Below are 26873 nucleotides of genomic sequence, written 5' to 3' on the forward strand. Positions count from 1 at the left end.
GGGTCCAATAGAGAGACAGGTACAGGCTTTACTGGACCCTTATTTGCCCTGGGATACAAAGTCTCTGAATCAAACTGCCAAGTTTACATGTAAGTTTCAGTAGAAGATGTCTGCCTCTCTGCTCATAGAGTCAAACTAGGCTAACAAGTTACACCAGGTGAAGCCATCAGTAAACAAACTGGACTGCAGGTCTTTGGAGAAGCTTGGGGATTTGACTGAACATCATACATCCCACCGAATTCTTCCTTGAAGGTCAAAGCTGATATCCAGGATTCCCAGAGAAAAGCCCCATTGCAAAGTATTGCTGTTTAATGCAGATTCTCATTTTCCACATATCCCAGGAAGAGACATTTGAATATGTAATTAATATGCACTGGGATAAACTCTTCCAGGGAAGTAAAAAAGAGTGTCCCAAGACCTCCCATGCTGAACCAGATCTACAATTTGGGTCTGGTGTATTTAATTTTATTGTTTACAGTCTCAAATTTTTATAGTTTAGAATAAGTATGCATTCCTTTAAGCCTAAAAGTAGCTCTTGGGGAGCCGTCCATGTTGCATGGACCAGGCAGAAATCTTCATACACTACATCAAACAGCATAGGAAATACATTATAAGACAAGTGTTTGCCACATAAAAAAGGAATACTGTTGTGTATTATGTGTATTAACAAAATAGGATTTTCTTATTAGTGTATCTTATATTATCAGTTGAATGCCCTTATTACAGTATTCAGGTAAAGTTTTAAGATTCAATAATTACATTTAGGAACTTCTTTATTGTAAAGATTATGAAACTGTGGAATATAAAATTCTGTTTTCAATTTTAGCTTCCATCCTACTGTCTAACAGCCACTAAGACTACAGTAGAATGTGTGTAAAGTTTTTCAGTGGTGAACACCAGGGACTTGGATAGATTGAAATCAACTATGGAGTCTTGAGATTACTCAACTGTACCAAACTCAATCCCCAACCCTGATCTCTGGAAGAATTGATATCTTATTTAGACAAAAATGCTTATGTGGAACCACATAAAACAGTAATAGTCAAAATGAATATTCATTTTCTAAAAATTTGTTTTTAATCAGATCAAGGTCATAAAAAGTGGTATGTATTGTTTTTAAATGGTATAACATCGGAGGAAAAAATATGTTTGTAGTACAGGTTATAAGATGCTTTTCTTATTCATATGTTTATCTGTACCTCAGTATATATGTGTGCATGCATGTGCAGTATACATAGTAAACAAGGCCATGTGTGCATGTACCTAGGACCTGTGTGATAGTTTTTGGTACTTTAGCTGTCTCTAGAACCTCAAAAGAAATTAGCTTAGAGATTTCAGGCTGGAAGAAACCATGCCTCACATAGATCCATGCCACATTTGGTTAATTTCTGAAAGACAAATGGTTTATTTTTAGTAAGGAGAAGTTTGTTATTGGAATATGACCTTGCAAGTAAGAAAGGCGAGTGAAATGAGGTGCCCAGCACAGTTATCATCACTGTGAGCCTTTCAGATAATGACAGGAGCATTTTCCTTCTGATTAAGCTGCTTTTCTTTCTCCTCTTCAGCTTTTTCTGGACAAGAAAACAAATGATCAATTTAGAATCAGATTACATTCAAAATGAACAAGGCTATGAGCTCAGGTTTGCACAGGCAGTCTTGTTTAAAGGAGTCAAACTTCTAGAGAGGGCCCACCAAAAACATTGAACCTTTGCACAGGGGCATTTTTTTCTAATAATCTGGAAGGCAAACTGGTCACTCATAGGAAATCCTGTCATAAGAGGAGACAAGGTAGGGAGAATGACTATTTGGAATCTGTTGGTAAGATATCTGGCTATTCTGTAGGGATGGTGACAACACATTTTCCTAATTCCACTGTGATCAATGACATTTTCTCAAACAGTTACAGTGCACTGAGGGTAGATTAGTGATTTTCTGCTAAGGGCTTCACCACTTGTATACTTGTATCAACCTCTGAAAGCAATGGTTGCCACTTCCAGAGACTCTGGTCTGCTAACTTTCCAACCACTGTAATAATATCAACCCTTTCCTAATTGTATTACCTGAAAGTGAATCACTGCTGAGATTATGCTATGCATTGATCCCAGATCTTCATCAAATATTTTAGCTGAAATTCGGTTTTTATTTTTTGTAGGGGTTGAAATCTTATTATATGGCTCAAATACATAGATTCATGAAATTTCATAGCTAGACATGAAAGAATCTAAACTTGTGAAGAGCAGAGATTGTTGTCTCAGTTAGGGTTTTATTACAGTGAAGAGACACCAGGACCATGGCAACCTTTGTAAGAGAAAATATTTAATTGGTGCTTGCTTGCTGTTCAGAGTTTTAGTCCATTATTGTCATATCAGGAAGCATGGGCACACTGGTAGACATGGTGCTTGAGAAAGAGCTGTGAGTTCCACATCTGGATTGGAAGGCAGCAGGAAGAGAGAGAGAGAGAGAGAGAGAGAGAGAGAGAGAGAGAGAGAGAGAGAGAGAGAGAGACTGGGCCCAGCTTGAGCTATTGAAACCTCAAAGCCCCCACCCTCCAAGTGACGCATTTCCTCCAACAAGTCCATACCTCCTAATACTGCTATTCTCTATGAGCTTATGGGGATATTCTTTTATTCAAACCACCACAAATAGGGTCTTATCTTTTTTCTTTCTTTCTCTTTCCTCTTCTTTCTTTCTTTCTCTTTCTTTCTTTCTTTCTTTCTTTCTTTCTTTCTTTCTTTCTTTCTTTCTTTCTTTCTCTCTCTCTCTCCTCTCTCTCTCTCTCTTTCTCTCTTGTTCTTTCGTTCTTTCGTTCTTTCTTTCTTTTGCCTGCTTGGAAAAATATTTGTTTGCTCTCAAGATTTCAAGGACATACTTTAAGAACAAAAAAAATTCAGGCTTCTCTTAAAAATGAAAACATTCTAGTTATATATGGTACACTCATGATACATGATGATATCATGAGTGTACCATCTATAACTGCTGCAGGTGTGGTTAAAAGACCTGCACAAGTTCAAACCAGTTACAAATACCAGCATGTAAAAGTAGGAGGTCTTTATGCCCCATCCCTAACTAAGGAACTAATTAAAAGCTGCCTGGGGAGGAAATCATCTTTTTGTGAGAATGTGGGTTAGCCATGCTCTAGTGAATGGCTCCACACTCGTGCACATAAGGGAAGAACACATTGGAACTAGTGAGTTATTTATAAAAGAAATGACATGTAGATGGAGAGTAAAGCATAGAGATCATTGACAGCAGCTGGAGGGGCAAACAAGGGATAGATATGATCATCTTTCACCCGATACGTGTACGAAATTCTCAACAAAGTAAAGCAATTGAGTACTCAGGTATTCCCCAAATCTATCCCTGCAAGGTTAGTTAGCCATGTTTTATGGTCATTGTCTTTGGATAATTGGGGTCTGATTTTCCATTTGCCTCAGATTTCTAAACCCACATCACTTTATAATACATTTCTTGTCTCTGTGGGCATTTGTACAGATGATCAGAAGTTGATAAATTATTGCCTATAGATATTTAGGTACCTCCAAACCTCTGTCTACTGTCTTTGTTGTTACAATTTCTTTCTATTGAATGAGCCCACACATTGTTCATTCTGTTGCAACCTGGACATTTTTTTCCCTTGAGTCACTCTTCAAAATGACAAAAGTTTGTAATAAGTTTTACATTATTACTTTAGTGTGTCTCATATCCCCACAATGACTCTTGATTTGGTATTTTGTTTGGAGTGTTAGAAATAACTAAACATTAATTTGCAATTTTTGGCTGGAAATTATAGCACCAGGAAGAGCTTCCTTTCAGCTAGAAGGTCTGTCAATTGAGTGCCACAGGCATATAAGTTGGACCTTAAAACTAATAGATTATGGTGCTATGCTTTGAGAACTAGAGGCTTATAGTTCTCAGTTTTCAAAGTCAGAGACTTTTGGATCTAGGTACTCAAATCAGAGGCCTAGCCCTTGAATGTCGGTGGCCCATGGCTTTCCAGAGCTCTACTCTCAGCTGTTCAGATCATCACAGTTTCTCTTGCCTTCCACATTTGAAGCTCTGAGCAGCCTCTAGTTTCCTATGGCCTTTGTTTTCTGCCACTTCTTTCTTCTTAGGACTCCATGTCCTTCATTTCCATAGTCCCTGTTTTCAACTGCTCTCATTCCATCAGTTTACACCTACATACCATACAACACACTATGCTCAGGAGTGACTTCTCAGCCTTTTTCTGCATCTGCTTCCCTGCTTAGCAACCCAATCAACATAAAGACCATATATAGCTAGTATATTCAGTCACTTGGGAGAAACTTTTACTAGGATCTAATAAAGAAGTACAGAGTATTTTAAATAAGGGAGATCTCCTGGACTGGTCTGAAGACAGAGAAGCCAGCTAATTATGTATAGCTAGAAAGGTGTGACAGATACAGCTTATATGAAATACCAATGTCCCCAAGCAATCTCCTTTCTCCAGCAACTGGGTATTTTGTTGAGTCTGTATGTAATATGCTTTTCTTTCTCCCTAACCCTAGTGACAACAAATACAGGATGAATGGGACCTTCTGAAAAACCACTGGAAGGGTCACCTAGTAGATACTGATGCTTGTCTTGGGCAATACAAAGTGTCCAGGAGCTTGTACAAGTTGTTTGGGAAAATCTATCTGAGTACAGAAGCATGGGCTTCTGCAACAACTACTATCACAGTAGTCATGACAGCTGGAGTGGGGTTTCCTTGGTCTCTGAGTAGATCAAACCAACCAGTCTGTCAAGATGGAAGTCCACCCAGTCCCCAAAGCAGGGCAACTGAGTCAACAGTTTCCTATCAAAGACTGCAGGGTGCACAGGTAGTCTCTGAAAACTGTCCATCAAGTAGTCTAGCATGTGGCTACTAAGAGTGTCTGCTATTCAGAGGAACCAAAAAGGAAAGAAGAAAGAGAGAATGAAAGAGGGAGAAGGAAGGAAGGAAGGAAGGAAGGAAGGAAGGAAGAAAAGAATGGATGAAAGAAACAAATAAAGATAGAAAGAAACAAAGAAACAAAGAAAAGACTGCACAATCATACATATATTAAGAAGTATTTACAACAAAGATCTAGTATTTTCTCCAAGTTTTATAAGTTTCCCTTGGCCTAAAACTCTTAGAAAGTGTTGTTCTCTGTCTGTCTCAGGAAGTTTAGTGTAGAGCTGCACTGAATGACTAAAATTCATTGCACCAAAATGAAAACCCAATAAAATCTTCACAGAGGTGGATTATATGCAAAAAGTCTAGAAGAAAACAAACCCAAGCAAGCAAAGGTCTTCAGTGCATGAAGTAACATGGCTGTGCTTGAAGCCCACAATCAGATTCTTATAATACATGGGACATTTTGTCTATTAAGGAAGTTTGTTAGAAAAATCAAGCTCCTGGACTTTTTCTGGTGGATCTTCATGCCTAGTGCCTAGCACGAAGACAATTCCAGACTTCCCGGAGGAATCCCAATATCTAGTAAAAACCATATGGTTATACAAACAGTCCACATAAATACTTTCCTCTGCTACAGTACAATAAGAACACATTTGGCATGTCAAAACGGAATTTAAAGGACAATCCTATAAGTAAATTCTTCTCATGAAACAAGCCAGGCCTGTTACATTAACTATTTCTCCAGTGAGCAAAGTAAGTTTTTATTTCTTTTTGTAGGCAAATATTTTATTGCAAGTAGTTTGTTATGATAGAAAAAAGAACCCACTACCTTGTTGAGATTTCTAACCTGTCCTCTGGAAAACAGCTAGATATGGACTTCGTTTGAAAATAAACCCTATCATTTGTCTCTGTGAGCTCTACTAAGCATTCAACAGAGAAACACATCTTATACTGAGCTGTTTGTGCTGTCTCTGTCTCTGTCTCTGTCTCTGTCTCTGTCTCTGTCTCTGTTTCTGTCTCTCTGTGTCTGTCTGTCTGTCTGTCTGTCTGTCTGTCTGTCTGTCTCTGTCTCTGTCTCTGTGTTTGTGTGCACATGTGTGGTGTCTGGGTATATGTTGTGTATGTTCTTATGAGTGTGCCTATGTATGTTTGTGTGTGTTCCTGTGTGTGTGTCTATGTGTGTATGTGTGTGTGTCAGTGTTTGGCATAAGAGACTGAACTAAGGGCCCTGAGTACACTAAGGACCATTAATTAGATAGCCAATCATGGCCTTGAACTTATCTTATTCAGATTCTTTGCTCTTAACTTCCCAAATAGTAGGGCTGATAGATCTTGCTTGTTTGTTTGACAAATTTTTTTCAGTACATATGAAGCACATGGACCTTGGGGTGCAACACCTCTATAATCATAGAGCCATTTGCAGTTAGTATATAAAAACTCTTAATAAGTAAAATATATAGCTTGTTAGATGATATTACTACTACAAAAAAAATCATGTAGAGCAGAGTACATGGCCTTTATAAACCATGTTAAACTGTAGACGTTGTATTAGTGTTCCAGATAAAAATCTGCAGGTCCACAGTGTCCATGATTATGTGCCTTATTTCCATGAATAAATTCACTTATGTGATAGAAGGGGCCTTGTAGATGTGATTTAGTGGGCTTTGGTTGAAGAGATTTCTGTGAGTTATCGAGGTGGACTCATTTTAATTACAAATCTTTCAAAGTCTAGAGAAAGCTGAGGAAAGGATCAGAGAAATAACAGTGCAACAGACATGAGCCACTATCACTGGCTTTGGAGAGGGAAAAAGCAGTCCACGAGCCAAGTGCTATATCAGCCTCCGAAGCTAGCACTTGATCTCAGCTAACAGCACACTGTGAAACTGACCTCAGTCATACAGGTGGAAGCAGCTGTGTTCTGCCAGCAACTTGACTGTGCAAAGAAATGATCCTCTGTAGGGGGTTCAGCAGAGAACACCTTGCTGATGCAACAAGTTTAGTCAGGGAATGTGTCAAGATCATGCCTCATTCTCCACAACTGTATGACAATAAATTCACGTGGCCAAAACTGGTATTTGAAAATTTGCTATGACAAGAGAAACCTCCTATAGACTTTTTTTTAATTAGGTATTTTCTTCATTTACATTTCCAGTGCTATCCCAAAAGTCACCTATACCCCCCCCCCACTTCCCTACCCACCCACTCCCACTTCTTGGCCCTGGCATTCCCCTGTAATGAGGCATATAAAGTTTGCACGACTAATGGGCCTCTCTTTCCACTGATGGCGGACTAGGCAGCTAGAGACAGGAGCTCCGGGGTGGGGGGGTACTGGTTAGTTCATATTGTTGTTCCACCTATAGGGTTGCAGATCCCTTTAGCTCCTTAGGTACTTTCTCTAGCTCCTCCATTGGGAGCCCTGTGATCCATCCAATAGCTGACTGTGAACATCCACTCTTTTGTTATATTTATTGAAAGTACCTCCTATGCTGTGTCTCTGTTTTATTCTTTCAATGCTGTGATCTCAAGAATCAAATCATGGTTTTAATGTCTTATTTAAGAAGTCTCTTGTGAGACTAGGCCGGAGCCTAGAAAACACATAAGTGGATGCTCACGGTCAGCTATTGGATGAATCACAGGGCCCCCAATGGAGGAGCTAGAGAAAGTATCCAAGGAGCTAAAGAGATCTGCAACCCTGTAGGTGCAACAGCATTATGAACTAACCAGTACCCCGGAGCTCTTGACTCTAGCTGTATATGTATCAAAAGATGGCCTAGTCGGCTATCACTGGAAAGAGAGGCCCATTGGACACGCAAACTTTATATGCCCCAGTACAGGGGAATGCCAGGGCCAAAAAGTGGAAATAGGTGGGTAGGGGAGTGGGGGGGAGGGTATGGGGGACTTTTGGGATAGCATTGGAAATGTAATTGAGGAAAATACGTAATAAAAAATATTATTAAAAAAAAAAGAAGAAGTATAAGCCCACCGGGCGTGGTGGCGCACGCCTTTAATCCCAGCACTCAGGAAGCAGAGGCAGGTGTATTTCTGAGTTCGAGGCCAGCCTGGTCTACAAAGTGAGTTCCAGGACAGCCAGGGCTATACAGAGAAACCCTGTCTTGAAAAAACAAACAAACAAACAAACAAACAAACAAAAAGTATAAGTCCACATCAAGGTAGTAGATCATTATTCTCTCTTTTCTTCTAATATTTGCAGTTTTGTTGTTAGAATTTGAGTGATGCTTTGCTTGGAATTGTGTGTTTGTTTACAGACTAAAGCAAAGGTGGAAGACCAAGGGGAAAGCCATTGGAGTATGCTCTTGTGTTGAAGGAGTAGAGTAGAATTAGCAATTGCTCTTCTTCTACATTTAATACCACCTAGATATTGATGTTTTTAAAACTGTTATAAAAAGTGTCTTTATAAAATTTGCCTCATATTTTTGTTGATACATAAAACAGTTTTTATATTCGCCTTTTATCAAGTATCACTGTGACTTGCATTATTTCTACATTTACTTTACAAAACTCACTATCCTTTTCTAAAGTTATCTTTGGCCTTGGCCAATGTTGTTCATTTTGTTGTTGTTTTTCTCATTAGAGGTTGAAAAAAATAACAAGAACAAAACCTTTTGTTTATGGATTAGCTGTATATGGTAGTAAGAAGGGAAACAAGGATGGCTGAAGCTCCTTTCTTGATTCTGCCTTGGGCCTGGATTGTTAGCACAACCTTAAATTTTGCTAAAGTTTGAACAAGGTTTGAGGAGGACAAGCAGGAATTCAATTTTCTAGTGTTAGGCAGATTAAGTTCATGTGTAATAAGGTATGTTAATAGATAGATAGGTAGATAGAGAGATAGATAGATAGATAGATAGATAGACAGATAGACAGACAGACAGACAGTATTTGAATATAGAGACATATCTGGGATAGAATTAAAATGTGAGCTTTAGCCACATAGAAATAGTGTTGGAGACTAATATGAATAATCAATCATATCTTGAGAGGAGTATGTACAGATGAAGGAGACAAGATCAAACTCTTGATCTAATGCTGAAAGCTTCATGGGATAGAACAATAAAACCAAAATAACCTAGTAGAAATAGATAAAAAGGATACCTGTCTTAATCAAGCTAACAAACATGGTGTGTACTGAAGGAGAAAGAAGGGTGAGACGATGGATCAGTTGGTGTTTGTTCTGCACACATGAGAACCTGAATTCAGAACCAAGAACCAATGTAAAGCTGGATATGGCACTGTGAACCTATAGTCATGGCATTGAGGAGACAGGAGGATATCTGAGGCTTGCTAGGCAGGCAGTTTAGCCAAATCAGTGAGCTCAATGTCCAGCGACAGACACTGTCTCAAAGAGTAAGGTGACTTATATTTATGCTACATACACATGTAGATGCAAAGACGGACATAGGTTCATGCAAACACACACACATGCATACATGACATACTTATGTTTGTGCACACACTCATGTAAACACATGCAGTGGCAATGGTACACTTATGTTCATGGCTATACATATAAAACACACGTACACACACATGGGGTGGGGCAGAGATAGAAAAATAAAAAGAGGCAGAGAGAGAGAGAAACAGAGACAGAGTGAGACAGAAACAGAGAGTCAGAGAGAAGGAGAGGAGTGAGGAAGGAAAGGAGGAAAAGGAAGAGGAAGAAAGGATCAGGAGGAGGAAGAGAAGAAAAGGAGGAAGATGAGGAGAAGGAGGAAGAGGAGAAGGAGGAAACCTAATTTGTTAAGATTCATTTGAGGACCAAGAAATGACAGTTAAGAATTGGAGTTAGGAACATAAAAATGACTAGAAAACTATATAAGGAGAGGTTTGAATGGAGATATAGAATCAAATGGCTGTATTTAAGAATGAAAACATAATCAAAAGTTATTACAGGTATTGTTAGAGAGAGAAAACAACATGTATAGAAGAGAAAAAGAAAACAATGATGTGTTTTTGCTTTGGTAAGATGGCATTTTACTCTCCAACATCCATTCATAGAGTGTAGTGAAAATCTTCAGAATTGGATCTGGAGCACACATGAACTTGCAGGGTATTATTGCTCCAGCATCAATAATAGTAAGTATTAAGAATATGGAAATTCATGGTTTTCAGTCAAATTACAGAACACACTGGAAATCCTATTCTTGGTTATTAGCAACAGAAAATAGAGCACAGTAACAGAAAAACAGAACAGTGGGTGAGTAAATGAACACCACTAAACTTAGATATCAGGGAAACGTGAATGCTTTTTTTCACAGGTTATGTTATGTTGGGTATAAGACATACTAGCAAATCACAATGACTTCAAGGAATAGTGACAGAAATCAATAAAGAAAAGAAAAACTATGAACTTTGAAAAACAAATTGTACAAACACATACACACATGTATATATATATGTTATATAATATACATTATTTTAAATTTGCTATATATAATTAATATTATGTTGTTCTCTGTATATATAATAATATATCATATATTATAATTAATATATAATATAGATGTATATGTAATTAATATTATCATATAACTAATGTGAGGCTTATTAGTAAAGCACACACACACACACACACACACACACACACACATATACACATATGTGTGTGTGTGTGTGTTTGTGTTTATCTCTGTATATGACTTTTATAAAAAATTATCTGCAATGTGAATGCAAAATATGATCCTTAGAAATCATTTAGAAATATTAATAGCAATTTTATGAGTGGTAAGATTATTTATTTGAATATATATACTGTATGTTTAGCTAATATGTATCATATTAGTAATATGATAATCACATTAATTATATACATAGATTATATTAAGTACAATATATTAATTATATATACATGTACTATAATAATCAGATTAATTATATGTAATATATAATATATATACTCTGTTTAACTAATAAGCGTTATATTAATTTCAGTACCTAGAGTTCTGTGACAAATCACTGCATACTTAAAGAAAATTTGAAGAAGCCACCATTTACCCATTTCCATTACTTTAATATAGGCTCAAGGTTTTTATCAAATATATGTCAATACACAATGAAAAAAAAGTCAAAATATTTAGAACAACATTACACGTATATTTGTTCCCAGAAAGGGTTGAATGTGATTAAGTTGACAAACTTTATTTCCTGTCATTCCTGATAAATGAAGCATTAATTCCTGCATACAGATAAATACATCAAGTTCTGGCCATCTCTAACGTAACCAGACAAGCATATCTGAAGATGTGTGTCTTAAAATATAGAAAGACAAGCATATTGATCATATGGCAGTAAAATATTGGAGCAAAGAGGAGCCCAGAACTTCTGCAGATGGCATCACATCTGAAGAAACGTAAGGAGCTCATCACTTCTAGCAGAGCACATGAGTGGATCCTCAGACATACTCACCATCATCGGCATTTTATGTGCTTAGCATACATGGTAATAAGCAGATGCATTTATGCATGCCCAACTTTTATAGGAAGCTTTATGCAATGTGAGTGCAAAATGTTGTCCTTAGAAATTTATACATTTAGAAATATTAATAGTGATTTTATGAGTGGTAGAAATATATTATTGATCTTATTACTTCTATAAATTTCCATATTCTTTGATTTTTTTCCATGAATGTGACTCACTTTAATTAAATTCTTAAGCAATATATTAGTACACTTTTTCACGATCAAACCTACTGTTTAGTAGACGTTTTTACCTTTTTAACTTTTTACCTTTTACGTTTTTACCTTTGCTTTGTCACCATATTAATGTATGCTGATAGGGATATTTGAACACAACATAGTCTTTCTTTCCCCTCTGTGTTCGTAATCCCTTTATTTCCCTTTCATGTAACATAGATTTTTTTCTTACATAATATGATATATTGATTATAGTTTTCCCACCTTCTGCTCCCAGTCCCTTCCCACCTGGACTCACTCCCTTTCTCTCATTAGAAAACAATCAGACTTCTAAGGAATAATAGGGCATAATAATATAAAAATTTAATATAATGTAATATGATAAAACAAAATCTAACACATCATCATTGTACAAAACAAGCAGAAGAACAAGTCAAGAGAGGGCACAGGAATCAGAGACCCACTTATTCACACACTCAAGAGTCCCACAGCAACACTAAGCTGCAAGCCATGATGCATACTCAAGTTACCCATGCATGCTGCTTCAGGCTCCATGAATTCATATGTTCATTTATCCTGTTGATCTAGAGAGCCTTGTTTCCTTGGTGTCCTCTATCCCCTCTGCTTCCTACATGCTTTCCACCTCCTCATCCCTGAGGTTCCCTGAGACCTAAGGGGAGGGACTTGGTAGAAACACTGCTTAGGACTCTCTGCATATTGTCTGGATATGGGTCTAGATATTTACTCCTATCTGCTACAGGAGGTAGCTTCTCTGATTATGACTGAACAAGTTAATCTATGATTATAACAGAATGTCATTAGCAGTCATTTTTTAAATTTTTATTGCTAAGGTTTTCCCCTAGGTGCATAGTCTATCTAGTCTTAGGCTCTTGATCATATAAGCAGCATCGAACATTGGTTTCATCTTATGGAGTGTATCTTCTGTCGAATCAGTTATTGGCTGGATAATCTCACAAGTTTTGTGTCACCATTGCATATCTTGCAGGCAAGATATCATTGTGTATTTAAAGGGTTTGTAGCTGAGTTGATATTTATATTTCTCCCTTGGTAGCATGTAGGGTACCTTCCTGTGTCAAAGATGCTAGCATAGTGGTGAAGAACCTATGTGGTTATAAGCATGACTTCTTTATGTTTAATGAGTTGTGCATGTGTTGTTTAATGCAATACAAACTTTGCTGTTAGTTTGTGGAAAGCACACTACAGTCTTGGCATCAACTTGGGTTATTTAGTTGTGCCCATGGGACCTCTTTGGCCACCAGCTCAATTTGGTTAATTGTAACCAAATCCTGGTCCTGGGAGTTTTGGTGACAATTGGGCTCCCATTGTCCCCAGATATAAATCTACATTTGATGAATACCTGATTTTTCATAAGCAAGCCAGAAATACACATTGAAGAAAAAAGACAGCATCTTCAACAAATGATGCTAGTCAAACTGGTTGCCTACCCATGGAAAAATACAAATAGATTCATAGCTATAATCTGCACAAAAGAACTCCACATGGATCCAAAATATCAATGTTAAATATTAAACCTTGACAATAGCTCTGCCATAATCCCTTAACCTTCATTTTGTAGCTCATAACCTTAATTTGACCTATTGTTCTTTCCCTGACAAAAACAATTTCTTGTACTTTCTTATGGAGCCTCTTGGGCTCTGGAGATCGCCCTGCCTCCTTGCCTCTAGACTCAGCCTATCAGCTTAAAGGTCAGACTGCACTGCTTTGTCTAGGTAACCTTTTTGTTGTAAATGTTGTAAATGCACCTGTTTGCTGTTTTTCAATATAAAAACTGGTTCTGAGGACTGCCCAGGGTTTTAGTTCTGGACCCTGAGTTCTGGCTGTGTCCCTGATTAGCCATTCTTTGAGTATGCATTCAATAAGCCATCTGACAGAATGGTGTCTGGTTTTGTGGCTATTTCTGGACACTGGCATTAGCATAGTGGTGTTCATTGCTGCTTAATATTTAATTACTACTAAAATATTGAAAGGTTATAATTCTTACAATGTTTTATTATCTAAAAATCTAAATAAAAAATAAGCAAGTAGAGTAGAATCTGTGATTACTGTGATATATTATTATTAAAGTGTAATAATATTAATATTACTTTTAATTTGTTTAATTTTAATATGTTTAATTTTAATTTGTTTAATTTTAATTTGTTTAAAATTCTTTTCAACTTTAATTCTGAGGGTCTAATATTCTTCAATGGGACACAGGTCACCATATCTGGAAGTATGAATCAATCTTCCTTTTAGGGTCTTAAGTCATAATGCTGCTTATAAAAGGGACAAAAATGACCTTTTGCTGAATGTCTTCTTGTTGCTATAGATTTCAGTTTGGGCATTTTATGATACAGTTAGCTTAATATTAAGATTATTAAATAATTAAATTTAAATATTTTCAATAATATAAGAAACTTAGTTCACACATTTTTTTACCAAATGGCCAAAGATATAATGCTTAATCAACTAGGGAGTGTTTTAGACTGTTATGTAAAGTAAGAATATAAAATTCTAATCTATGTAAGGAGATTAATAAGAAACACATACAGATCATTAGTGTTGTGTATTGTACAAAACAGGGACCACAAACTATGTGTAACTTTATTATAACTTCTCTATTTATATCTCCTAAAGAAAATAAAGCAATGTTACACTTGAGCCAGCAGTCAGAGGATTCTCAAAGGCCTATTTCAAGGTGACATCCTGAAACTGGAAGGCCACCAGATAACTTTTTGAGGAAATATACCCAAAGATATCTTTTTTGTTTTGGTTGTCCTTTCTTCCTCTGGAAAAGTGTCCTTTACAGAGGAATTCGCTCTTGAACTTTGTCTGCACCACTCAGCCCCAGTGCCTACCTGGCACCTGATGCTGCCATGGTTCCCACCCTTTACAATAGGGAGGCTTGCTAATGCTCTAGCTTTCATGCTTTGCTTCACAGCATCAGTGTTTCAAAGCTCTGGCTTGAGTGATGGGCAGACTTAAAAGAACACAGCAGTCGGCTTGCTCTTAAGGATATAATGCCAAGTCTTTCTAACCCAGAAACCACTCTTCCCCTTTGCCTTAAAATCATAGCACAGAATTTTTTTCTCTTTCTTGTTGGCCATTTTTAAAGATTTAACTTATACCCTAGTGAGACTGCTCCCATAATATGTCAGAGCATTTTTACCCAAACACATACATACCAATGCCCTCAACAGTCCCCTCAGGAGCCTTCTACAGCAGAGATAGATGCCTTTGCTTTGTGCTCTTCAGAGACAATTTCCTAACTATAAGAAAGGTTCTTTTAGTAATTTATTGTGAGAAGACATACTCTCATTCATTTTTTGTTGTTTCCTCCCTCTCTCTGTCACCCTTAAAAATTTTCCACTTCTCTCCTGTTTTATGTATTCAAATATTTAATTGTTCTATACATCCAACCATTCATTCAAAAATAATTTTAATATGTCATTTTTTCCTAGGAAAAATAATTTTGTGATCTCATTTTTATCCTACTTCCTTTGTTAGAGGCATCAGGACAGGATGATGTCAATGGTGGTATCCAGGAAATTCCTAAAAATAAGACTGTGCAGATTTGAGGAGGAATCATGAAGTCATACATATATTAGAAATAAAAAGTAACCCACCTTAGGGACTACTTGAAAATTCATATTTGATATGCAAAGTGTTAAGTTATTTACAGTGTCCCTCATTACTCACCATAAAGCTCAGCTCAAAGGATGATTGTTGTTTAAAATGTTCACCCAAATTGATTCCTTATCTTAGTAATATTCTCAGAGAACATTGTCTTATGCCTTGATCTTTTTCCTCTTGCATATAAATTGCATCTTAATTCTTTACCTCTTTGTCTGATGCACATAGCTCAAGGACGAGGCACGTGTCTCGCCATCCTTTGCAATCATATGTTAGATACCCAATACTGGTTTATAAAGAGAATGAAAGAAGTAGATGAAGTTGCTGTCGAAGGTCATTGTCCTTTCTATACTAAAAGATAGCTCCTGGTGCTCCTCTTTACCAGTCTGAAACATCATTCGGACAGGTTTCTAAATGGAGAAAATTTAAGTAGAGTTTAAAGATGAACTCTTAAGAGGATCTGTTTATCTGCTTGTTCATTTCACAATAGATTCCAATGGATTGAGATCAAGTAGACGCTGAGAAGAAAGCACACGTGTCAGTTTTCCAGGAAAGCAGCACTTGAATGCCAATAGGGGATACTGATGCCAAAAGAGCTGGGTCTTCTGCATCTTCTTAGAGGTACAAATGGATCATCTGTCCTTTATAACTGGTAAGGCACACATGCCAACTGCTGGTTGACAAATACAGGCAGTACTTCCTTGCCAAGGACCTAGGTTTGGAGAGGTGTGCTGAGGAAGGGGTGTCTGGAAACTGTAAAACAAATGACTCACATCAAATTCCAAGATGGCGGCCTATGCTCTGCTATAGCTGGCATTCCAAATCGCTTTCTCTTTGATTTGCTTTCTCTGAGAACTCCAGACAACTCTCTCCTAGTCTCACTCTTGCTGCCTTTGCCTGTGGATCAGGATAAAAGCTCTTAGTTTGGTAATGATGCTTCATCACCCTCTCCTTTTAGTCTGCTTGAGACAGTTCTCCAAGCAGTTCTCTTAATATTCTAAAAAAATTCTCTGGATAGCTCATCTCTTGCAGACCATAAGCCCAGTCTTTTATTTTACTTATCAACCCTGTGGGGTGGTGGGCTGTGCCCAGATAGCCTGGTCCCCGGTCCAGCATAGGTCTGGAACCCTAGAGCAATGGTGGACTGAGATTTCCACATGCATGGGAAGGCAGGAGTTCAGCCAAGCCTCCTGGGCACCTGGCTCCTGTCACTTAGCTACAGCGCCCCCCCACCCCCCTGCAGAGAAGTATATGGCATCAATCACGTAACAAGCCCTCTCACGTGCAAATAAGTTTTCCCCAAACTTTCAGTACAAGCCAATGAGAAGTACCTGCTGTCAAAACCTGAATCATCCCCAAAACTGTGTATAAGTCTGACCCACGGAATAAAGGTGTGTGAGAACTACTCCATCTTCTGAATCTTTGTCCTAAAGAGCTGTAACACTTGGGGAGAGATCGGCTCTCTCTCCTGAAGCGCTGCCTGAGGCTCTGCCACATTCCTTACTGGCTAGTTGGCTTCTCGTTGGTCCAGCCTGACCTGACTCAGTGCAGGGTGGCACAGAACTATGGCAAGGCAAAGAAGGAGGTGTAGCTGACTGGCAGGTGGAAGCAGGGAAGTGACTTCCCCTCCCTGCCCTAGCTTTTTTTTTTTTTTTTTTTTTTTTTTTTTTTTTTTTTCATTAGCTTCCCTTTGCTGGAACCCTTGTACCAGGCCCGGCCAGAGATCCCCATGGAAAACCTCTGGTATCCAGATTCACACAACCCAATCATTTATTCCATGTTTCTTTTGGATTATGCTACAAATCACTATCCTGTGACCCCAGCCCCTTAATTCTTAGGAAACATCTAGCGCATACTTTCTTTTAACACTGCAAATAGAATTCAGAGCCCTGTCTGCCTCTGTTAAGCACAGATGATAAACTAGCTGGGTGGGACCCTGTCTTGAAATTATCATTTCTACCACACCTGGGCCTAATCCTCCTCTGTCCCAGGCAGATCCTCAATGCAGAAATTTGTTTGCCTTGGTAAGCATAAACAAAAAACTTAGCTGGGTGTGATCTCCTCCAATTACTACTCTTTCCATCTCTTTATTTCCTTCCTTAGTACATCTCTTTATTTCCTTCCTTAGTATCTTTCTGACAGGTTGTTGCACAGCATAACTGCTTTTGTTTCTTTAGATTTGTGAAGCCCCTCATAATTTATATTGCATCCTTATATTTTACATAATTGAGAAACTATATATTTTAGAATTCATATTTTTAGAGTTCTTTTCCACCACCTCACGGGCAGTCCTGAAGGTCCCAGCATTTACCATTTTTCTGAGACATTAGTCATATCTTCACCGCCCAGACTCCTGACTATCTGATTATTTCTGATTATCATGCATTCATTAATGTTAACAGGGAGGATATTCTTGAAGGAGGGATGTAAGATATGTACATTATTATACAAACAAGCCTTATGCTCAACACTTGTGGAGGCCCAAGTCCACTGGCCCTGTACCACGGGTAGAAACCATATCATTCTGTCTCCACCAAGGCCATACCAGACTTGGCACTTCTAGCATAGGACACCTTCTAATATATTTTCTCAGACTATGATGAAATATATTTTCACGTAAGTTTTCCAAAGAAATAGAACCATTAAGAGATAAATAAATATTGATACATATATGGATCTATTGTGAGAAATTTTGGCTTAAATTATTATAGAAGTTGAGTGGACCAAAATCTGATTCTGCAAGCTGTAGATCAGTCAGTGGTGTAATTACAGGCAAGATCAAAGACTATTCAAGAGAGCCGGCTGCATAGGTGCCACTCCTTGAGAAACAATCACTAGTTTTCTAGTACAGACAGGGAAGGAGGAAGATGGTGTGCATGAGGCTGGGAGGAGGAGAAAGAGGAAGGTTGGAGTCTTTTTTTCCCTCTACATTTTATTCTAGTCTGGCTCTCAAAGGATTACACTATGTCTACCTACATGGCAGGGTGATTTATTTTATTGGGTTCACTGATTCCAGGGCTAATATTGTAGGGAAACATTCATGAACCTTGGAATAGTGCTTAACCGGATACATAGTTATCTCCTGAGCTAGTCAAGTTGACATACAAAGTCAGATACTGTGACCCTAATGGGTTAGGTCACAACTGTCATTTGCAATGGGGGTGGGTTTGAAAAGCTTCTGAGAGTTTATACAAACTTGGTAGTTCAAAGAAGGGTCATGTATACCTTTGCCTCCCTATGGATTGAAACACCAGCGGGTTTCTTTTCCTGGCACTTGAAAGCTACTTGAAACTATTACTATCCAGTTTGTACCTGTTGTGTATGTTTTAAATTTTCCAACCAGTGAGAGATATTTTTTTAAATCTTTACTTTCTGAAGGAAATATGAAGAATGTGTGTGGTGTCAGAAATTCGTAATTATAGCAGAGCATGGACACTTATGGAGAACAGATGTCTGACAGGGATTTTTTTTAAAAAGCACATCTTTCTAAAAGAGTCACAAGAAAGCCTCTGCATTTTCTTTCTTTCTTTCTTTTTATTTTTTTTTTACTATTTCAAATATGTTTTATGAGGTATAGACATGAACATGAATATTTTCCTAAACTTAAAAGTCATTTATATGGCACTTCTAGTTAAATGAATAGGAATAGACTAGTTAAATTGAAGATTAAATCACAAGAATAAGCATTCAAGGGCTAGAGAGATGTCACAGTGGTTAAGGGCACTGACTGCTCTTCTAGGAGTCCTGAGTTCAAATCCCAGCAACCACATGGTGGCTCTGAACCATCGGGAATGCCCTCTTCTGGTACGTCTGAAGATAGTGACAGTGTACTCACATATATAAAATAAATAAATCAAAAAAAAAAAAGAATAAGCATTGAAGAGAAATGGGGGATTTAAGCTAAAATAACATGTCAGGAAGGGAAGTAGACCAACATTTGAGAAATTCATAAACATAGGTAAAACTTGGCTCAGAGCTTCTAGATTTCCAGACATGGCCATAAAGAAAGCAATAGGATTTGTTATATATGTCCCAAGATGCAGACACATTTGTTTGGGATACATGGGATACTGAAGAAAGCCCCATTTCTATGTGAGCATTCTAAAAATGCTTCTTATGATTTTCTTCCTGTGCTAAATGCACTGAGGGACCGTAAAGATTTTTTTCCACCCCACACCCTCCTTATAGTTTCCCCTTCCCAACTGGGGTCAAGGCTAGGCCAAGTTCCCTTCTCCACCCACAGGAACATTCTTGAGTAAACAAATTCTCAGAATATACTGACTCTCTGAATAGTCCCAGGTAGAATTCAATAAGTTTGAGCTGTAAACTTGCTGATTTAACTGTGACCCTAAAACGTATAAAAACTGTTTCTAATAGACATTTGGGGTTGCCTTCTTTTCACTCACCTTAAGGGGCTGATTGAAAGTTGACCCCGATGTGCCAGAAAATAAACCTCTTGCTTTTGCATCGATCTACATCTCAGTGTCTCAAGATCACACTCGGGGTGTCTCAAAGTAAATACCACTGACTTTGGGTTGGAAGGTGTATTAGTTAGGGTTTTACTGCTGTGAACAGACACCATGACCAAGGCAAGACTTATAAAAAACAAAATTTAATTGGGGCTGGCTTACAAGTTCAGAGGTTCAGTCCATTATCAAGGTGGGAGCATGGCAGTATCCAGGCAGGCATGGCGCAGGAGGAGCTGAGAGTTCTATGTCTTTATGTCTTCATCCAAAGGCTGCTAGTGGAAGACTGACTTCCAGGCAACTAGGGTGAGGATTTTATACCCACACCCACAGTGACACACCCATTCCAACCAGGTCACACCTATTCCAACAAGGCCACACCTTCAGATGGTGCCACTCCCTGGTCCAAGGATATACAAACCATCACAGGGAGGCACGTCTTGCATCTGAGGGCTTGTCTGGGATTGACTAGACTGATCAGAGGGAAAAAGATTGTGCTTAGCAATGGCAACAGATGCCTACGTAAGTGTTTGTCTCTCTGTCTTCTGCTTTCACTTTTGGCTCCCCATCACCTCCCAAGAGGGAGCTGGGAGGAATTTGCTCCTTTTGGAAAAGGCAAGACACAGAATCAGAGGTAGCTGACTGAGTCTTGCCATAAACTGTTTTCTGCATCCACTGCCAGGGTGAACTGTATATAAACTAGTTTCTACACCCATGGCAGGGGTGAACTGTGTGTTGATTGTCTTTCTCTGTTTGCTGGTGTTGGTTATCTCGTTCTGTGTTCTTTCACTTGGACTGATGACATTTTTGGAGATGGGACAGACTGAATCTACCCCACTAAACATCCTAGTTAACTGTTGGATGGAAGATTGGGAAAAAGAAAACTTGTCAGTAGTAGTAAAGAAGGGCAAGTTAGTCACTCTCTGCTCCTCCGAATGGCCCATCTTCAGAGTAGGCTGGCCACTCAAGGGAACCTTTGACTTGCAGGTAATCAAAGCAATAGAGAAAAGAGTCTTTAGGCCAGGATTCCTGGGGCACTCAGACCAAATGCAGTTATCTGTATGGATCTAATGGAGGATATCCTTCCTCCCCTGAATAAAAGCTTTTTGTCTTTGACTCTCACAGGTCCTGGCCAAGAAGGAGAAGAACGCTGTAGAGACCAACAAGTATGTAAAAATCCTCCAGGACCTTCAAGACCCTTCCATAGCAGATCTGCTACTGATGGATCCTCCACTCCCTTAACTCCCAACCATGGCCCCAATTCCCACAGCTCCTCCTCAAGGATATCCCTTGAGCCCTTGTCCATCATCCCTAAACTCCCTTCCTCTGGCCCCAGCAAGGGGGTAGAGTGGGGAGGGACCCTTGGAATTAGGACTGGCCATGGGGACCTGGAGCAACAGTGGCCCTCCCCCTCCGAGCCTATGGCCCTTAGATGAGGATTACAATCAGACCATGCAATATTGGCCTTTCTCTTTGGCCAACTTGTACAACTGGAAGTTCCACCCCCACTTCCTTTTCAGATAACCCCAGGGGCTGACTAATCTCTTTGAGACTGTTTTATTTCCACATCAGCCTACTTGGGATGATATCCAACAACTCATGATAGTGCCCTTCACAACTGAAGAGTGAGAGAGGATAAAGCAGGAAGCAAGAAAGAATGTCCCGTCAGACACGAGGGCACTATCTATTGACCAGACCATCATCAACAGCTGGTTTTCACTGACTAGACCTGACTGAGACTTTAATATTGCCATAAGGTGATATTAAAGGTAAGCGGCAACTGAAGGTATGTCACCAGGCACCATTAGCAGGTCTCAAAGGTACTGCACAACGACCCACAACTTTGACCAAGTTATGTGAGGTTAGACAGGGATCAGATGAGTTGTCTGCTGCCTTTCTAGAGCATTCCACCAGTACACACTCTATGACCCCAGCAGCAAGGAGCACAAGCTACTGTGACTATGGCTTTTATAGACCAGGCTAGTAGAGACATCAGGAAAAAGCTTCAGAGACTAGAGGGACGACATGATAAGTCATTGAGGAATTTAGTGTAGGTTGCTGAGAAAGTCTACCATAACAAGGAGACAGAGAAGGAAAAGAATCAAAGAAAGATAAGGGAAGAGGATGAAAGGGAGATGATAAAAAACAAAAGTGACAGGAAAGGAATTTACAGAAAATCTTGGCTACAGTAGTTAGGGAAAGCAGACAAGAGAGACTCCTATCAAAGAGAGACAGAAAAAACCCTTGAAAAGGACCAGTATGCCCCAAAATGTCAACGGTGTTAGCCTCAGGTAAAGACAGTGATTAGGGGAGACAGGGTTTAGACCCCCTCCCTGAATCCAGGGTAACTATGAAAGTGGAGCTAATTGCCCCCACCAAAGCCTTGAAACGTGGAGCCAGCATGAAAAATAACATCTATGAGGATAGCAGGTATGCCTTTGCCACAGCTCACGTCTACGTGGCTGTACACCAAGAGAGAGGACTGCTCATATCAGAGGGAAAAGAAATAAAAAAACAAGCAGGAAATCTTGGATCTGATGAAGTCAGCAAGTGTGGGTATTATTCATTTCCCAGGACATCAGAAGGGAAGAGACTCAGTGGTCCAAGGCAATAACCAGGCAGATCACATGGCTCAAGACTTGGCTATGTAGAAGCCTATCCCGGTTATGGGCCTGCAAGAGACACCTGCTGGGGAATGGCACTGGTCTAAGGGATGGCCTCACTTAAATATACTGAAGAAGACAGGACTCAGATTGCTAGCCACCCTACCAACTATTACCTAGAGAAGGAAGGACAATGGCACACACAAGAAGGGAGAACCATATCTCTCAGAAAGTAAGCAAAAGACTTACTAGGCCAAATGCAGAGATTGACTCATTTAGGGGATAAAATGCTTGTGCAAGCAGTTAAGGGATCTAAAGTATATATAATGGACCTCAGGTTTTGGGCCAGAGATATAGTAGAATAGTGTAAGGTATGCCAGCAAGTGAATACTTATGTGGCCAAGAGTAAACAGGACAAAAGACCTAGGGGAGAGTGACCTGGAGTATATTGGGAGGTCAATTTTACAGAAGATAAGCCAGGAAAATATGGTTCCAAATACCTTCTAGTGTTTGTGGATACTTTCTCTGGATGTGTTGGGGTTTTCCTCACCAAGCAGGAAACAGCTTCCATGGTAGCCAAGGGATATTAGAGGAAATTTTCAGATTTCCCAAGATAATTGGACTGGACAACAGTCCTGCTTTTGTCTCTAAGGTAAGTCAGTAATTGGCAGAGATATTGGGGACTAATTGGAAGCTCCATTGTGCATACCATACCCAGAGATCAGGGCATGTAGAGAGAATGAAGGAACTCTTATAGAGACCATAACTAAATTGTTATTTGAGACTGGCACTGACTGGGTGGTGCTCCTTCCCCTGGCCCTGTTCTGAGTCCAGAACACCCCCTACTTTAACCTGACCGCTTTTGAGATCCTGTATGGGACCTCCAACTTCCTTGACTCTAGCTTCTAACCCTCCCAGAGTGACTTTTCAGGGTGACAAGTATCTTATGGATTGACTGCAAGCTTTCCAGATCAGCTACCAGGAATTGTGGCCTAGCTTAGTGTTAAGAGACATCATGCTGAAAACTTGGAACAAAGTGAGAACAGCCATTCCTGGTGTTCTTGACCACCCTTACCTCTGTTAAAGTGGATATAGTAACTGCATGAGTTCATGTAACTCATGTCAGACTAGCACCTGCACCTGACACTAACTGAATAGCAGCCAGACACCTGAATAACCCCCTTCTCAAGGCCAGAGAAACCATGAGATGCCTATGGTGTATCTTCCAGTGCTGAGCCTCAGCAACCCCCACAATCCTACCAAAGTGACTTGGCAAGTACTCTCATCCACTGGGGATATAGCTTGGTCCACTACAGAGGAACACCCACCTTTTATTTGGTGGCTAGACCTTGTCTTTGACCTCTCTAAGCTAGCAGTGGGCCTTGACTCCTGGTATATCCCCACCCTAGAGACAAAGGGGGGATTATCTGAATGTGGGGGACAAGGGACTTGTGAATCTAAACTGTGTCCCAGAAGTGGCCTTGGAGGATTGGGCTGAGGGTGCAAACACTCAAAGTTGTGGAGTGTCCTGCGAGGAACCCCCCCCGCCCCATATATGTATGTCCCCGAGATGGGACAAGCCAGCAGCAGGCCCATCAGTGTTGAATGGGGGTGACCACTTTTTCTGTGCTACCTGGGGCTGTGAAACATTGGGAAACACATACTGGAGACCATTCTGGGATAGTTAAAGATTCAATGGCCAAGGTGAGAGAAGGGCTAGCCAAGCAGAAGAGAGAAAGAGAACAGAGTCAGAACTGGTTTGAATCTTGGTTTAACTCCTTCCCTTGGTTACCCACCCTAATATACACCTTATTAGAACCTCTTATTATTCCCCTACTATTGTTGACCTTTGATCCTTACATATTGAACAAGCTTATAGCCTTTATAAAAGAGAAAATAGGAGCAGTGTAGCTGATGGTTCTGCCCTAACAGTATGAGATTCTGAGGATAGGACCTGAAGAATATGAGTTAGTTACCCAAGGCCCCTGAGCATAGCTCTAGGATTGGAGCTTATACAAGAAAAAAAGGGGGGAATGAGGGACCATAAGGGCCAGTCCCCCACTCTCATTACAGCTTCTCCCTCCTGTCTGGGGTAAAGGCTAGGCCAAGTTCCATTCTCCACTCACAGGAACATTCTCCAGTGAAAAATTCTCAGAATGTCCTGATAGTCACCTGACCCTCTGGAAAGTCCCAGGTAGAGTTCAAATGCATGTCATACTTGCTAGCAAATAGATTTAAAGGTCTATATGCTTAGCCAATAAGTTTGAATGGTAACCTTGCTGAAGTAACCTATGCCCCTAAAAAGTATAAAAAGTGCTTGTAATAGCCATTTGGGGTCACCTTCTCGTCACTTGCCTCAAGGGATTGATTGAAGGCTGACCCTGATGCACCAGAAAATAAACCTCTTGCTTTTGCATCAATCTATGTCTCAGTGTCTCACTCAGGGGCATCTCAAAGTAATTACCACTGACCAAGGGTTGGGGTTTTACTGCGTGATCTGTGGTCATAGCTCAGTGTGGTCACTGCTGTTGTTGATTGCTGTTCTTTTCTTTCTTTCTTTCTTTCTTTCTTTCTTTCTTTCTTTCTTTCTTTCTTTCTTTCTTTCTTTCTTTCTTCCTTCCTTCCTTCCTTCCTTCCTTCCTTTCTTTCTTTCTTTCTTTCTTTCTTTCTTTCTTTCTTTCTTTCTATTTTTTTAGAGATTTATTACATTTATATGTAAATGTACTGTAGCTGTCCTCAGACACCCCAGAAGAGAGAATCAGATCTCATTACAGATGGTTGTGAGTTACTATGTGGTTGCTAGGATTTGAACTCGGGATCTTTGGAAGAGCAGTCAGTGTTCTTAACCACTGAGACCTCTCTTCAGCCCTTGATTGCTGTTCTTTACACATGATTCTCAAGTTTAGCACAAATCAGACCACCTCATAGGTTATTTTTGTAGTATTCATTTTGTGAACTAGAGAGAGGTGATAACACTGTTCTGAAATTAAAACCTATGTTATGACTAGATATAATCAATATTGTACACGTTTTATTTAGTCTTTTGAACCAAAGTAACAACTGTTGTTCTGTGAACATGAAGCTGTGACTCTGATATGCAGAATAAAAGCATAACTAATTGGAGATCCGAATCCAGCTTTTTGTCCCTATTCTTGGCTTCTAGACATAATTCTGCATCTTATGAGGAATGAAGGGGTCTATCACTCAAAACTGAGTGAGTTTAACACATTTGTCAGTTATCACTCATTTTATTTCCTTTTGCCACATTTGTTTTTGCTGAAATGAATCAGGTTTATATTCCTTGGCAAGTGCCTACAGAGCAGGTGTTCTATGTCACTCAGTGCCAAAAAGCAAGCTTTACCAGTCTGCTAATACAGACAGATTTTCTTGAAGAATGAGGTTACTAACAAGGACATCTACTCAAATAGAATTTAACCCCAAATTCTTACTAAGTATCCATAACCTGTCTGTAATATTGTTATGTCTTATTTCAATTGAAAATTCATGTTAATATATACACTGGGGAGTTTCAGGACCATAGATGAAAGTTCAAACTACTAATGGGGAAAATATTTTCCTATCTCTATTTTCTTAGAACAACTTGTGGATTATTCTGTTGATACATGATTTTCTCAGAAGTCAGTAATATGTGTCCCTTCTCTTTTTCACCTCTCATAGGTACTTATAGGATGTTTGTCACAGAAGATGTTTAGTAAGAGTCACTCATGTTTCTTTTATAGGAAGAAGTTTCCAGAAAGGCTTGAATTGACAATACAATTGTTGTTTGGTGATAAGAGGCAGAGTGGCCTTGATCCTGCTTATTAATAAAAGCATTAAATATCTTCCTAGGCTGAGATTCTGAATTTCTTACCCCATTGCAGTAAGCCCATTGCTACGTATAAACCCAATATAAAATACCTCTGGCCTGTTTTCTTGCACATGCTTAGGCCACTATATGCTATCTCTGTATCATAGAGTTCAAGGAGAGGCAGAGTGAAGAGGACACATGGTCATCTACTGAAAGTAGATATCTCTTTTTTTTATATTTCTTTGAGGGAAAAAAAGCTGAGCTTCTTCAAAGTATGTAGGACAGACACTCTTAGAAAGTTTGTCTATCAACATGTGGCAAAAGCAGACTTCTCTTTACCTACAAATCTCTTTATAGGGTGTACTTTGGGCACGATCACAATTGTCTCTTGTGAAAATAAACCAATATGATCAATGTTTGTGTTTTTTGAATATCTAAAAGTTAATAAAATCAAGACAGAGAAATGCTTGCTACAATCACTACTCATCTATCTTCAACAATACTGGGAATTGGAAACATTTAGTTTGTTCTTCAGGTTTTTAGATAGCTACATGGCAGCAAAGAGTGCCTAAGCATCCTTCCAGCATGCAATGATAGGCAATAGAAGGTCGTCCTCTTGAGATGTTCTTCATGGCTCAGGTTGAGTGAGGATTATTTAATAGTGACATTATTTTCTACAACAAATTGCACACAAAGAACATCTAATCTACAAATGTATCCTTATGCCAAATACTGACTTGGATCTGAAATGCCAATGACATATATTTAGGCACGTTTCCCCTGCTATGAGGCAAAACTCAT

The 26873-nt window shown here is 39.2% G+C and overlaps 1 long non-coding RNA gene across 1 annotated transcript; it reads left to right on the plus strand.

Annotated features, from left to right (window-relative positions):
• On the plus strand, positions 1-24792 carry Gm40640. The gene is made up of 3 exons (XR_871631.1): positions 1-89; positions 15686-15847; positions 20787-24792. It is a non-coding gene; the product is annotated as a predicted gene, 40640 (long non-coding RNA).
• Positions 24793-26873: the final 2081 nt, after the last annotated feature.

The sequence above is a fragment of the Mus musculus genome, chromosome 10 (assembly GCF_000001635.26).
Source record: "Mus musculus strain C57BL/6J chromosome 10, GRCm38.p6 C57BL/6J".
NCBI lineage: Eukaryota > Metazoa > Chordata > Mammalia > Rodentia > Muridae > Mus > Mus musculus.